This window comes from Elephantulus edwardii, unplaced genomic scaffold (assembly GCF_000299155.1).
Source record: "Elephantulus edwardii isolate Elephantulus edwardi_28Jun2011 unplaced genomic scaffold, EleEdw1.0 scaffold00213, whole genome shotgun sequence".
Taxonomy (NCBI): Eukaryota; Metazoa; Chordata; class Mammalia; order Macroscelidea; family Macroscelididae; genus Elephantulus; species Elephantulus edwardii.
This window is the reverse complement of record NW_006399963.1, coordinates 2,541,271-2,553,927: the sequence shown is the minus strand read 5'-3', so window position 1 is coordinate 2,553,927 and position 12,657 is coordinate 2,541,271. Positions and strand designations below refer to the sequence as shown.

The 12,657-nt window shown below is 38.5% G+C and overlaps 1 protein-coding gene and 1 pseudogene across 1 annotated transcript in view; one reads left to right on the top strand and one right to left on the bottom strand.

Annotated features, from left to right (window-relative positions):
* The window catches only part of VSTM4 (V-set and transmembrane domain containing 4), a 315,580-nt gene that overhangs the window by 5,975 nt on the left and 296,948 nt on the right, over positions 1–12,657 (bottom strand). The window lies entirely within an intron of this gene.
* The window catches only part of LOC102869806, a 55,743-nt pseudogene continuing 55,361 nt past the window's right edge, over positions 12,276–12,657 (top strand).

Below are 12,657 nucleotides of genomic sequence, written 5' to 3'. Positions count from 1 at the left end.
AGTTTGCTTGGCTCCACGGTCAACACTCTTGGCACCAGCAGCCAGGAAATCAAAACACGTATTGTGATGGGAAAGTCTGCTCTTAGGGACCTCTCTAAAGTACTCAAGAGCAACGGTGTCTCTCACCTCACATACTTCAGGTATATTGCTAAGAGGGATTATTCTTTGGGAAAGGATATGATGCTTGGAAGGATGGAGGGTTGGTGAAGGACAGAAAGACTCTCAACTAGGTAGATTGACATGGTGACTGCCACAATGGGCTCCAGTTTGTCAGAAAGTGTGAAGATGGCACACGATAGGATGTGGTTCAGATCAACTGTTCATAGGGTTGCTATGAGTCATACTCAACAACACCTAACGACAACAATACTTCCATAATATTTTTTAAAATTCACACATTTTATAGTAATCTCACTTGTTAATATAAATTTAAAATAAAATATCCTCTGAAAGAACACAAAATCATAGTAACAGAAAATTAAGTATATTTTAGTTTAGTTTATTCCAGAATGTAAAATGGTTCAATATTAGAGATTGAAATATGCAAATAGTCTTTCTCTTTCCTCTCATTCGAACAGTATCCTAGCTCTATTGCTGTTCCCTGAGGTAATCATAATTAACAATTTGAATTCTATCTTCAGGTCATATATTACTGGTATTCTACACATCTTTATAGTCTCATGTACATATATGGGTGGGAATGCATGTGGCCTAATCTGAAAGAAGCATAATCAACAATCCTGGCACCAACTATCAGAAAATCAAAAACCAAAAAAAAAAAAAAAAAAAAACAAAAAAAAAAAAAAAAAAAAAAACCAAAAAAAAAAAAAAAAAAAACCAAATTGCACTAGAAAAGTCTGCCATCAGGGATCTCGTCAGAGTACTAAAGAGCAATGATGCCTGTCTGGAGACTAAGGTGTGCCTGATCCAGGCCATGGTCTTTGCAATTACTTATTATGCATCCAAGACATGGACAATAACTAAGGATGTTAAAAGAATGATTGATGCCTTTTAGTTGTGGTGCTTGAGAAGAATGGACTGCCAGAAGAACAAACAAGTCTGTACGGGAAAGGGTGAAACCAGGCTGCTCCCTAGAGGAAAGGATTTTGAGGCTTTGTCTTATATACTTTAGATACATGGCCAGGAATCTTTGGAAAGGAACATCATGCTTGGAAGGGTGGAGGGACAGTGTAGGGGAGGAAGGCCCAGGGTGAAATGGATTGACCCCATGACTGGAGCAGTGAGACTGGTTTAGAATATGTTTCAGAGCTAATGTACATAGGGCCGCTATAAGTAGCAGGCTACTCAATGATACATAACGATAACAACTGAACAGATATGTAATTCAATATGGTACACAGAGAGCTCTGGTGGTCTGGTGGGAAAGGAGTTGCACTATCAGTTCAAAGAAGACTAGTTTGAATCCACCAGCTGCTTTTAGAAATAAAGATGGCTAATTTTCTCCAAGCGTCAAGGATTCTCCTTCATAGGGTCGCTGTAAGTTGCCTGTGACTCGACGGCACTTAACAATAACAACAACAATTCTCTCCATGTGATTGATTTACAGCCTCTGAAACTTGCTGGAAAGTCAGCTATGGGTTGGTTTCGACTTGATTTCAATGAGAGATAAAGATAATAGTGTTAATGACAGTGAGAGGTCAAAGGGGAAAAAGAATGCCTTTTTTTCCTAGAGATACTTGCTGTTTGTTGTTAGGTGCTGTTGAGTCAAGTATGACTCACAGAAACCCTATGAACAAAAGATCTTTTTTTTTTTTTTATAGAAACCATAATCTTTATTTAGGATTACATTTTCTACCTTTCAGAACAGTTTGCTTCTCTACTAAACATAAGTCTCCAAACACAGATGTATCTGCAAACTCTGAGCTTTGGGCCCAAGGTAAACAGAAACATCAACAAAGATCAATTCTTCAGTACAGATAATTAAGTAATCCTTGATCAGCCTTATAATCTCAATACAACACCAAAGGGTTATGCTGTTTTCTTTTTACCTTGTAATGGTACCAGATTTTTGAGTATCAATGCTTCAAATTTGGCTCAGGGAAATATTTTTTTTAATTTAGGTTGTTTATTTTTCATTTCAATGAACATCTACAGAGATCTGTACCCTGTTCTGTCCTGTGCCATCTTCACACTTCCTGACACACAACAGCCCCTTGCAGCAGTTACCGTATCAATCCACCTGGGTAAGGGTCTTCCTCTCCCTCTCCACCCTTCCCAACATCATGTCCTTCTCCAAGGAATAGCACCCCTAGCAACATGTCCAAAATTAAGAGAGGAAGCCTTATCATTCTTGTTTCCAAAGAGCACTCTGGCTGCACCCTCTCCAAGATATACCTGTTCATTCTCTTGGCCATCCATGGGATGTTCAGTGGTCTTCTCCAACACCAAAGCTCAAAAATGTCAATTCTTTTTCTGTCATCCTTATTTATTGTCCAAGTCTCGGATGCATAGCTAGTAATTAGAAAGACTATGGCCTGAACAGGATGCACCTTAGTCCTCAAACTGACATCATTACTATTCAATAATTTGGAAAGGTCCCTAACTGCAGATTTTCCCAGTGCAATGTATCTCTTTATTTCTTGAATGCTCATACCAAGGGTGCTAATTGTGGATCCAAACAAGATGAAGCTGTTGACAATTTCAATCTCCTATCCATCCATCATGATATTCTCTAATGGTCCAGTGGTAAGAATGTTTGTTTTCTTGATACTGAGATGCAATCCATACTGAAGGCTGCATTCCTTGATCTTCTGCAACAAGTGCTTCAAGTCCTCTTCACTTTCAGCAAGCAAGGTTGTGTCATCTGCATAAATGCAGATCATTGATGTGTCTCCCTCTAATCCTGATGCCACACTTCTCTTCATCGAGTCAAACTTCTTGGATAATTTGTTCAGCATATAGTCTGAATAGGCATAGTGACAGAATACAACCTTGACACACTTTCTTCCTAATTCTAAACCATGCAGTGTTCTCCTGCTCCATTCACACAATAGCCTCTTGATCCAGATATAGGTTCCTCATGAGCACAAACAAGTGCCCTGGGAAAGGCAAAAAATTTAAAAAAAAATAAAAAGTTGTAAAATGATGTTACTGTGATATGCTGTTCATTGGGAATGACTGAAAGCTAACCTTTCTGAGAGTTTTCAGAGACTGTAAATTGCAGAGATTAATACCTATCTTTCTGTCTTGAAGTTGCTAGTGTTTTCAAGATGCTTGACTTTGGATTGATAGCACAACTCTTGATCATTGTTGTTGTTATTGTGTGCCATCAAGTTAGAACCGATACATAGCCAACCCTTCTGCGGGTTTTCAGAGACGGTAAATCACACTGGAGAAGATTATCTATGCTTCTCCCTCAGAGCAGCTGGGGGATTCCAACCACATGCCTTTGGTCTTGCAGCACAGTTCCTGGTCACTAGGCTACCTACATACATAAAAAAACAAAATATGCTTTTAAAGATGATAAATAACATTCGTAAAATTAAATATAGATAATTCCGTTTTAGAGACATTAAGACGTAAAGGTGTAAATAATAGTCTGTAGTCAAACTAAATTCAAACTCATTGCTGTCAAGTCAGAATTGACTCATAGCTGGGCTTCCAGAGGATTTTTAGAGGCTTCAAATAGCAGGAGAATTTGCCCATCTTCTTCCTGGCAGAACCATTGATGGATTGGAACCACTAGAGAGATACCACCTCTGTGTTACCAGTGCAACTCCCTATGGACTACTCCACCACTGACAATGGCAAATAAATAGACATTAATATCACTGAAAATTGAGTAAAATATTATTCCTTGAGAAAATAGAACTGAGGCACAAGCTGAGACTTGTACAGCAATGTTCATAGCAGCATTATTTACCATCACAAGAACATGGAAACAGCCCAAATGTCCAAACACAATCAAATGGAATGAGATATTATGCTACATTCACATGATGGAATATTATGCAGTACACAAGAACAATGATTTTGTAAATCAAAACCTAACTTGGGAGGGATTGGAGAGCATTATGCTAAGTGAACTAACTCAATCCTATAAAGACAAATACCATATAAGACCATTTTTATAGAAATAGGTAACTAGTAAAATGTGCATGAAGTTCTAAGTGGGGAGAGGGAGGAGCAAAAGGGGGAGCATAGATGGGTGTAATCATAGGGTCACATAATTTGATGGGTAGAGGGAGGGATGAGTTAAGGAAATGGGAAAGATCCAGTGTGAAAAACAATGTATAGGAAATTTGTAAGTAAACTAGTATAAAACAAAAATTTTCTATTAAAAAAATAGTACCTTAACTAAAGTTGGAAGACAATTTAAAAATATAAGGAAAGCTTTTACAACTCTTATCAGAAGGACAAGAGACCACTGGTGGCTTAGTGGCAAGAAGCTGTACTATAATCTTGAAGGCACAATTTTCGAGGCCACCACTTGCTCTGCAGGAAAAGACTGGGCAATCTCCTTCCAAGCGACTTACGGTCTCTGGAAACCCACTGGAAAGTCAGCTGTGTGTCAGTTCCAACTCTAAGATAAACCACCACCACCACCACCACCAGCACCACCACCCCCACCACAACCACAACAACATCATCAGAAGGACAATCTAACAAAGATGTTGCTAACAAACCCATCAACAAACTAAACAAAGCATAGAATGAAGGAGCACACAAATTCATAGAAGAGTTGGGCTTTACTAAAAGTTTAATGGAATATTTTGAATTGGGTTTTTTTTTTCCATTCAATCATCCATATACATTTTGTTTCTTAAGATTAATTACAATGGTCAGTGTCATTTATTACATCTTATGAAATCTTCACTAAACCTTGGTTTTCCCTTCACCTTTCTCATCCATCCAGTAATCTCTATTACCCTCCTATCTCTTTCAGCTCTTCATGATCTAAGTGTAAAACTTTCTTTAGCTTTTTTGTCAATAAATTATGCACACCATATTCCACATTTATAATTGTAATACACACGACATCTGATCATACATTTATATTCCATTACTTTCTCTTCACCTACTCCAGTAATGTTCATTATCTATCCATTCATTTTATACTTTCCTCAACTCCATAACCCTCTTAATTTTTCCATTTTATGAATTTTTTAATTAATATTTTAATGAAAGTTTATGGAGAACTTGGATTTCTGTTCATTCATTCTTGCATATTTTCGTCCCTGCCCAACCTCAACCCCACTCCACCCCAGTTCACTTTTCTTTTTGGAAAAAAAATTCTTTCATTGTTGTACAATTCTCCATCCCCACCCAAGATCACTTTACTATGCAGCTCTTAATCTGGACTGTTACTATGCAAATAATATCTAATAATATGGATCTTAGCTGAAAGCAGGGAATACCAGAGGAATGTCTATCTGTGTTTCATTGATTATGCAAAGGCATTTGACTGTGTGGACCATAACAAACTGTGGCTGACTCTGAGAAGAATGGGAATCCCAGAACACTTGATCGTGCTAATGCGAAACCTGTACTTGGACCAAGAGGCAGTAATCAGAACAGAGCAAGTAAACACTGCATGGTTCAAAATTGGGAAGGGCGTACGCCAGGGATGTGTCCTGTTTCCATACCTTTTCAACCTGTATGCAGAACAAATTATCCAGGAGGCTGGACTTTATGAGAAGTGTGATGTCAGGATTGGTGAAAGATTCATCAACAATCTGCATTATGCAGATGACACAACCCTGCTTGCTGAAACTGAGGAGGACCTAAATTGCTTGCTGCAGAAGGTCAAGAACTGCCCCCTTCTGGGACAATTGGTAGCATTATGATAGATGGTGAAGAGATTGAGATTGTTAAGATCTTTAGTTTGCTTGCTCCACAATCAACACTCTTGATACCAGCAGCCCAGAAATTAAAAGACGAATTGCCCTGGAAAGTCTGCTGTCAGAGACCTCTCCAGGGTACTGAGAAGCAATGATGTCAGTCTGGAGACTAAGGTGCATCTGATCCAGGCCTTGATCTTTGCAATCACTTGCTATGAGAGAGCTGGACAATGACTAGGGATGATAGAAGAGTTAAAGCTTTTGAGCTTTGGTACTGAAGAAGAGTATCAAATATACCATGGACTCCTAAGAGAACAAACAAGGTCATCCTGGAGAGGGTGAAGGCAGGCTGCTCCTTGGAGGCAAGGATTCTGAAGCTTTGTCTCACATACTTTGGACATGTTGCAAGGAGGGGCCAGTCCTTGGAGAGGGTCGTCATGCTTGGAAAGGTGGAGGGACAGCACAAGAGAGGAAGACCCTGGATGAGATGAATTAACTCAGTGACTGTGTTAATGGGTGTAGGTATGTCAGAGACAATGAGTTTGGCTCAAGATAGAGCAAATTTCAGAGCTGTTGTACATAGTGTTGCTATGAGTGGCAAGTGACTTGATGGCACACAACAACAACAACTTGTTTACTTACAGAGTTTGTATACATTGTTTTTCACACCAAATCTTTCCCATTTCCTTTACCCATCCCTCCCTCCACCCATCAAATTTTGTGACCCTATTATTAACCATCCCTCAACACCCCTACCCATCCACACACCTCTGCTTCCCTCCTCCCATGTCTGAATCCTCATACATGTTCTACAATAATGGTCTTATAGAGTTTTTGTCCTTATGGGACTAAGCTGGTTCAAAGCATTTGTTCTCATGGGACTGAATTAGTTCAGTTAGCATAATGCTCTCCAGTCCCTCTCAAGTTAGGTAGCAATTTACAAAAGTATTGCTCCTGGTTGCTGCATAGTATCCCCTCATGAGAATGTACCATAATTTCTCAATCCATTTCATTGTGGTTGGTCATTTGGGTTGTTTCCATGATCTTGTGATAGTGGATAATGCTGCTATGAACATTAGTGTTCTCTTATACATTGTTGGTGGGATTGTAAAATGGGACAACCACTCTGAAAGGCAGTTTGGTGCTTCCTCAAAAAGCTGAACATAGAAATTCCATTTGTTCCAGCTATTCCACTGCTTGGAATATACTCTGAGAGAATGAGATCTGAGGCAGAAATGGAGAATTGTAAACCCTCCTACTTTTATATCAGAGGTGTATTATTTGTTCTCTATGACTGACTTATTTCACTCAGTATAATTCCCTGTGGACTCATCCATATTGTGTAGTCTGTCACGAGTTCTTCATTGTTCTTCAATGCCATGCAATGCCCCATTGTGTGAATGTACCTGTTTCGCTATGCATTAATTTGTTGATGATAACTTGAGCTATTTCCAGCTATTGTTACAAATGCTTTTTAAACAGATGAAGTGGCATTCTATCCTTTTCATATGGAATCTCTGGTGGTACAGTCCATAGGGCACTGCGTTTCTACCCACAGGTAGCTGGTGGTTCAAATCCACCAGTGGCTCTTCAGCAGAAAATGGGCACTCTTCTCTGGTATAATCTATCCATGACAATCAATTTTCCATTTAAAGTTACACATAAATGTCATTTGCCAAATAAAAAAAAATTTTAAAAAAATAAAAAGAGAAAGGCAGCTAAAACAAACATGATCTGTTGAGTATTGTTGGTGGGAATATTTACTGATCTAAGTAAAAAACTAAGAAAAATCTCCATCATTAGCATTGCTAAAAGACTTGTTCATTCATAAATTGCATCAGTCTTTAACAAGAATGGTACACTCTGAGAGTTCTATGTATCTCGATATTATTGTATAAATACATGTGCATCTGCATGTTCTGTGTGGAGAGCCTTAGAAAAAGACAGGAGAAATTAAGCATTGTTAACATGGACATGTAGACTGTGTGTCTCAGGGTAGATGTATGAGGGAGTAGAGACATTCATTGTATACATTCTTGGAACACCATTTGAATTTGTAGGTCCATATATTTCAATAATGGATTAGTTTCTTATTAATTTACAATTTTAAAAACTACCACTGGTTTATAGTCATAGGCATAAGACTTATAAGTAGAAAATTAAAACTGAGATTTAGGATATCTTGATTTTTTAATTTGACTCCACTTCTTTTTAAGTATCTTTTTTGTATTCTCTATTTTTTTTTTATTATTTTTGTATGAGTGTACCGTCAAATCAGATCTGACTGGTACAGGAGGAGATTGTCCCTCCTTCCCCGGCAGAGCATCTGGTGGATTTGAACCGTGCGCCTCTGGGATTGTAGTTGCAGCTCCTTGCCACGAGGCCACCAGAGCTCTTGACTTCACTTTTTAAGACACAAAAAAAGTTGAGTCTACACCTTGATTAGCTCTCAAGAATTCAGAACAAATATCTTACTTTCTCTTCCACCTTTCTATAGGGCCTTGCATGTTGCTGTGATGCTAATAGCCGTGTGCCCAGTATTTAAAATACCGACAGGGTCAATCATGGTGGAAAAGCTTCTGTGGAACTTCCAGATTAAGACAGACAACAAGAAAGCCTGGAGATTTACTTTCAAAACCCCATCATTGAAAACTCTAAGGCTAAACCACCTGTGAGGCATCCATACCCTGAAGTACTGGACTCCTCTAAAGAACAAAGAGCAGTTATTAGGATATCACATGATATGGGTGAATCAGGAGAACATCAGGCTGACTGAAATGTTGCTGCCATCAAGTTGTGTACAACTCATAGCAACCCTATGAATAACAGAACCCTCTCCTTATCTTGTGCCATTCTCATCATCTCTGACACACTTGAACCCACTGCTACAGTCATTGTGTCAATTCATTTGTTTGAGGGTCTTCCTCTCTTTCACTGAGCCCTTCCTATCAAGATATCTAAGGAATAGCCTCTCCTAGTAGCATGTCAAAAGTATGTGAGATGAATCTTCTCCATCCTTGCCTCTAAGAAGCTGCATTCATTCCAAGATATATCTGTTTGTTCTTTTGGCAGTCTATGGGATATTCAGTGCTCTTTTCCAGCATCACAACTCAAAACCATTCACCAAAAAGTGGTAAGAAGCTGCACCACAACTCCAGTCACGAAGTTCGAATCCACCAGCTGCTCCACAGAAAAGGGCTGAACAGTTTCCTCCCATGAGATTAATTCCTCAGAAAAACCTCTTGAGGGTCACGTATGGATCTGCTCTGACTCAATCATACACAACAACAAGTAAAACCAAAGAGGATGAAATTGAAAATTCCGATCGATTTCTGCAATACAAAAATTGATCAAGCATGCAATCAAGATGCATTAATAATTATTGCTGACTGGAATGCAAAAGTTGGAAATAATAAGAAAGGAACAGTTTTTGAAAAGTACAGTCTTGGTGATAGAAATGAGGCTGGACATAGTATGATAGAATTTTATATGTTTCATGATTTACTCATTGTAAATTCTTGTTTTAAAAAAAACACAGACAGTGACTTCACATAAATCAAATTGACTTTATCTGTGGGAAAAATCATTGTAGAAACTCAATATCAGGAGTGAAAACCAGGTCCAGTGTTAATTGTGGAACAGACCATCAATTATTGACATGCAAGTTCAAGCTGAAGCTGAGAAAAATCAAAACACATCCACAAGAACAAAAACACTACCTTGACCACCTGAATTTAAAAATCATCTCTAGAGTAGGTTTGAGGCATTGAACACTAAAAATGAAATGATATAGATACTATACACCAAGTACTGCATGAGTCACTATTATAAAAAGGCTAAAGAAAAGTATGCAAACAGAACAAAACCTTCTCTGATGGTGGTTCTCAGGACTGGGATGAGAGAGAAAGGTGAAGGAAATCGAGTCAATGGATAATAACAGCAGTTCGTGTGAAAGGAAAGGCAAAAACAAAAGAAAAATCTCCTATGGATCAAAGCAGAGTATTGTCTGGTATATTGCTGGGAAGTAAGACCTGCGGCTGGAAGAAATTAAAAATACACAGTGGGCTGATACCTAATAAGGATTACGTTGTCTCCCTACTGGTTCTTGAAAAACAGTAACAGTAAAGGATCATTAACAAACAGGAGGAAAAAAATGACCAAGCTTGTCATTGATCAAAGAAATGCAATTAACGCTCTTCTGTTTCATAGCTATAAAAGTTGCAATGGTATTTTTAAACTGAGAAAACTCAATACTTCCACAGATGAGATGAAAAAAAAATGCACAGTGGTAGTAGCATAATGGACTCAGGCCTACCGATAACAGTGAAGATGGTGCATGACCAGGCAAAACTTTTTTTCCTGTTATACATGGAATCTCCATGAGTCAACTAGCCAGTAACTAACACCAACATACTTTACATTCAATTACTGTTGTCAAACTCAGAGTCATCCTATGAATAACAGATCTGAACTTTGTGCTCTCCTTGCCATCCTCATCATCTCTGATACACGTGAGCCCATTGCTGTAGTCATTATGTCAATTCAGATCTTTTTAGCTGACTCTCCACCTTTGCAAGCATGATGTTCCTTTCCAAAAAATAGGGTCACTTAGCAGCATGTCCAAATTGTGAGACAAAGGCTCACCATCCTTGCCTCCAAGGAGGACTCTGGCTGCACCTTTTCCATGACATATCTGTTTGTTCTTTGGGTAGTCCATGGGATATTCAATACTGTTATCCAACACCACAGCTTGAAGACATCAATTCCTCTTTTTCATACAATTCAATTAGACGATCTTAATAAGAATTCTAAGAACAAAGCTTCTTTTTCTTTTGTTGTTTAGTACCTTCGAGTCAGAACCGACCCATAGCTGTCCCTCCATCTGGTTCTCAGAGGTAGTTAATGGCATGAGAGGAAATTGCACAGAGAAATGGTAATTGTGACAGGGAGCAGAGGACAAAGAGAGGATGGTAAATAATTCCTAAAAGCTAGGCTCTGCTGGTTGGGAATATGCCAAGTGATCTTCACAAACTGTGTACAATAGCAAAATGTCTAAGTTAAGGAAACCCAGAGGGCTGAGAGTCTTCTACTTGCCTTTTTAACATCAGGAGTCTCTACAATGATTCTTAGACCTCATTATTTTACAAGCCAACATAAACCCTGTTTATTTCCTACCTTTCAGTTTAATTACATTTCACTTTCTAATGATTCCATTTAGAAATGCCATGTGTCTTCAAATAAGCATGCAGAACAAAACTCATGTAAATTTTAAAACCAAGATTTATGAAATCATATTGTACAGGTGTTTTATTGCATTACCTTTAAATTGTATTGTGTTCTAGTATAGATTATCTGTTTATTCTTAAGTCATTCCATTACCTTTGGATATGAATAATAACACTGGATTTCTCAATACAGGTCACCAGGCTGGCTTGGCTCATGTGCTGTTTTCATATATTTTTATGATGTTTCTATAGTAAACATAATTTAATAAAGCCAAAGCACACTAAATAAATAATTGCATCTAGAAAAGCAATAAAAACAAATAAAATTAGTACTTTCATAAGTGGAAAAGGTACTTCAATTACTGCTACAAGAAATAACCCACCATAAGATGTGTAGAATCATTTCCCTTATGCATATTTCTGGAATATAATAATTTGATTGAAGATATGAGGCAGCACACAAGAGGCTCGAAATTGTGAAGTGCAGACAGTCCTCAATAGAAGATGCATAATATTCATCTTTGGAATCTTTAAAGAGTCTATTGTTTTTCTGACATATACACTGGTTTCAGCCATCAGCCATGTGTCTAGTTACCCTTCCTAAGCTTGTCTAATGAAATAATGTTCCAGTGGTCAATGAAAGGGACCAAATTTATTGCCCTCACTAGTTTTCACCGAATTATCTTGCCTTGCACTGAGGTTTTAGAAGGTTTAGGTATATTTGTAAAGTAGTTTAAAAAATTTCCACGATATCACCAAGAAAGCAGAACTGGTGTTGAAATAAAAAGACAGAAAGAGAGTGTACTGGGTTAAAGCAAGTGCCTTGGTGGAGGGCAGGGCAAAGGCCAAGAGCAGGTGCCTATGGACGACCTCACCTGGGTCTCAGACCCTGTACCTCCACTGCAATCTTGACATGCAAACCCAACCCAGTCTTCACTTAAGCAATACTTTCCAACCTCCGTGGCAACTCAGAAATTGGAGGACAGCAAGAGACTCAAGATGATGCAGGGAGTCCTCCTTTAGCTCCAGCCATGCTGAAACTGCTCCCTTCTAGCACCCGTGCTACACCTGGGAGTGTAGACTAGATGGCAGTACACTCTAGTAATCTTGAGCTGGCTGTTTTCAAATCTTCATGGGACAGCTTCCGATTCCACTGAAAACATAGTGATATGTCCAAAGCAGGGATGCAGATCTAAAACAGGAAGCTTTACTCTTCATTTAGAAGCTATTTTGTTCTTTGGTAGAAACCATGGCGGTAGCGTGGGCTAAGTGATGAGTTGCTAACTGAAAGGTCATTAGTTTGAACCAATCATCTTTCCTGAGAGAGAATGATGTGGCAATCTGCTCCCTCTAAAGTCTACAACCTCACAAATCCTACTGGACAGTTCTACTCTGTGCTGTAGGGTCACTACAAGTGAGAAACCACTAAAAAGCAACAGGTTCTGTTAAATTTTGCTAGTCTTACTGGGGTGAGATGATATCTCATGGTTGTCTTGATTTGCATCTCTCTCAGAGTTAGGGATTTTGGACATTTCTTCGTGTGCTTGTTGGCCATCTGAATGTCTTCCTTGGTGAAGTGTCTGTTCATATCCTGTACCCATTTTTCAATTGGATTAGTTACCTTTATCTTG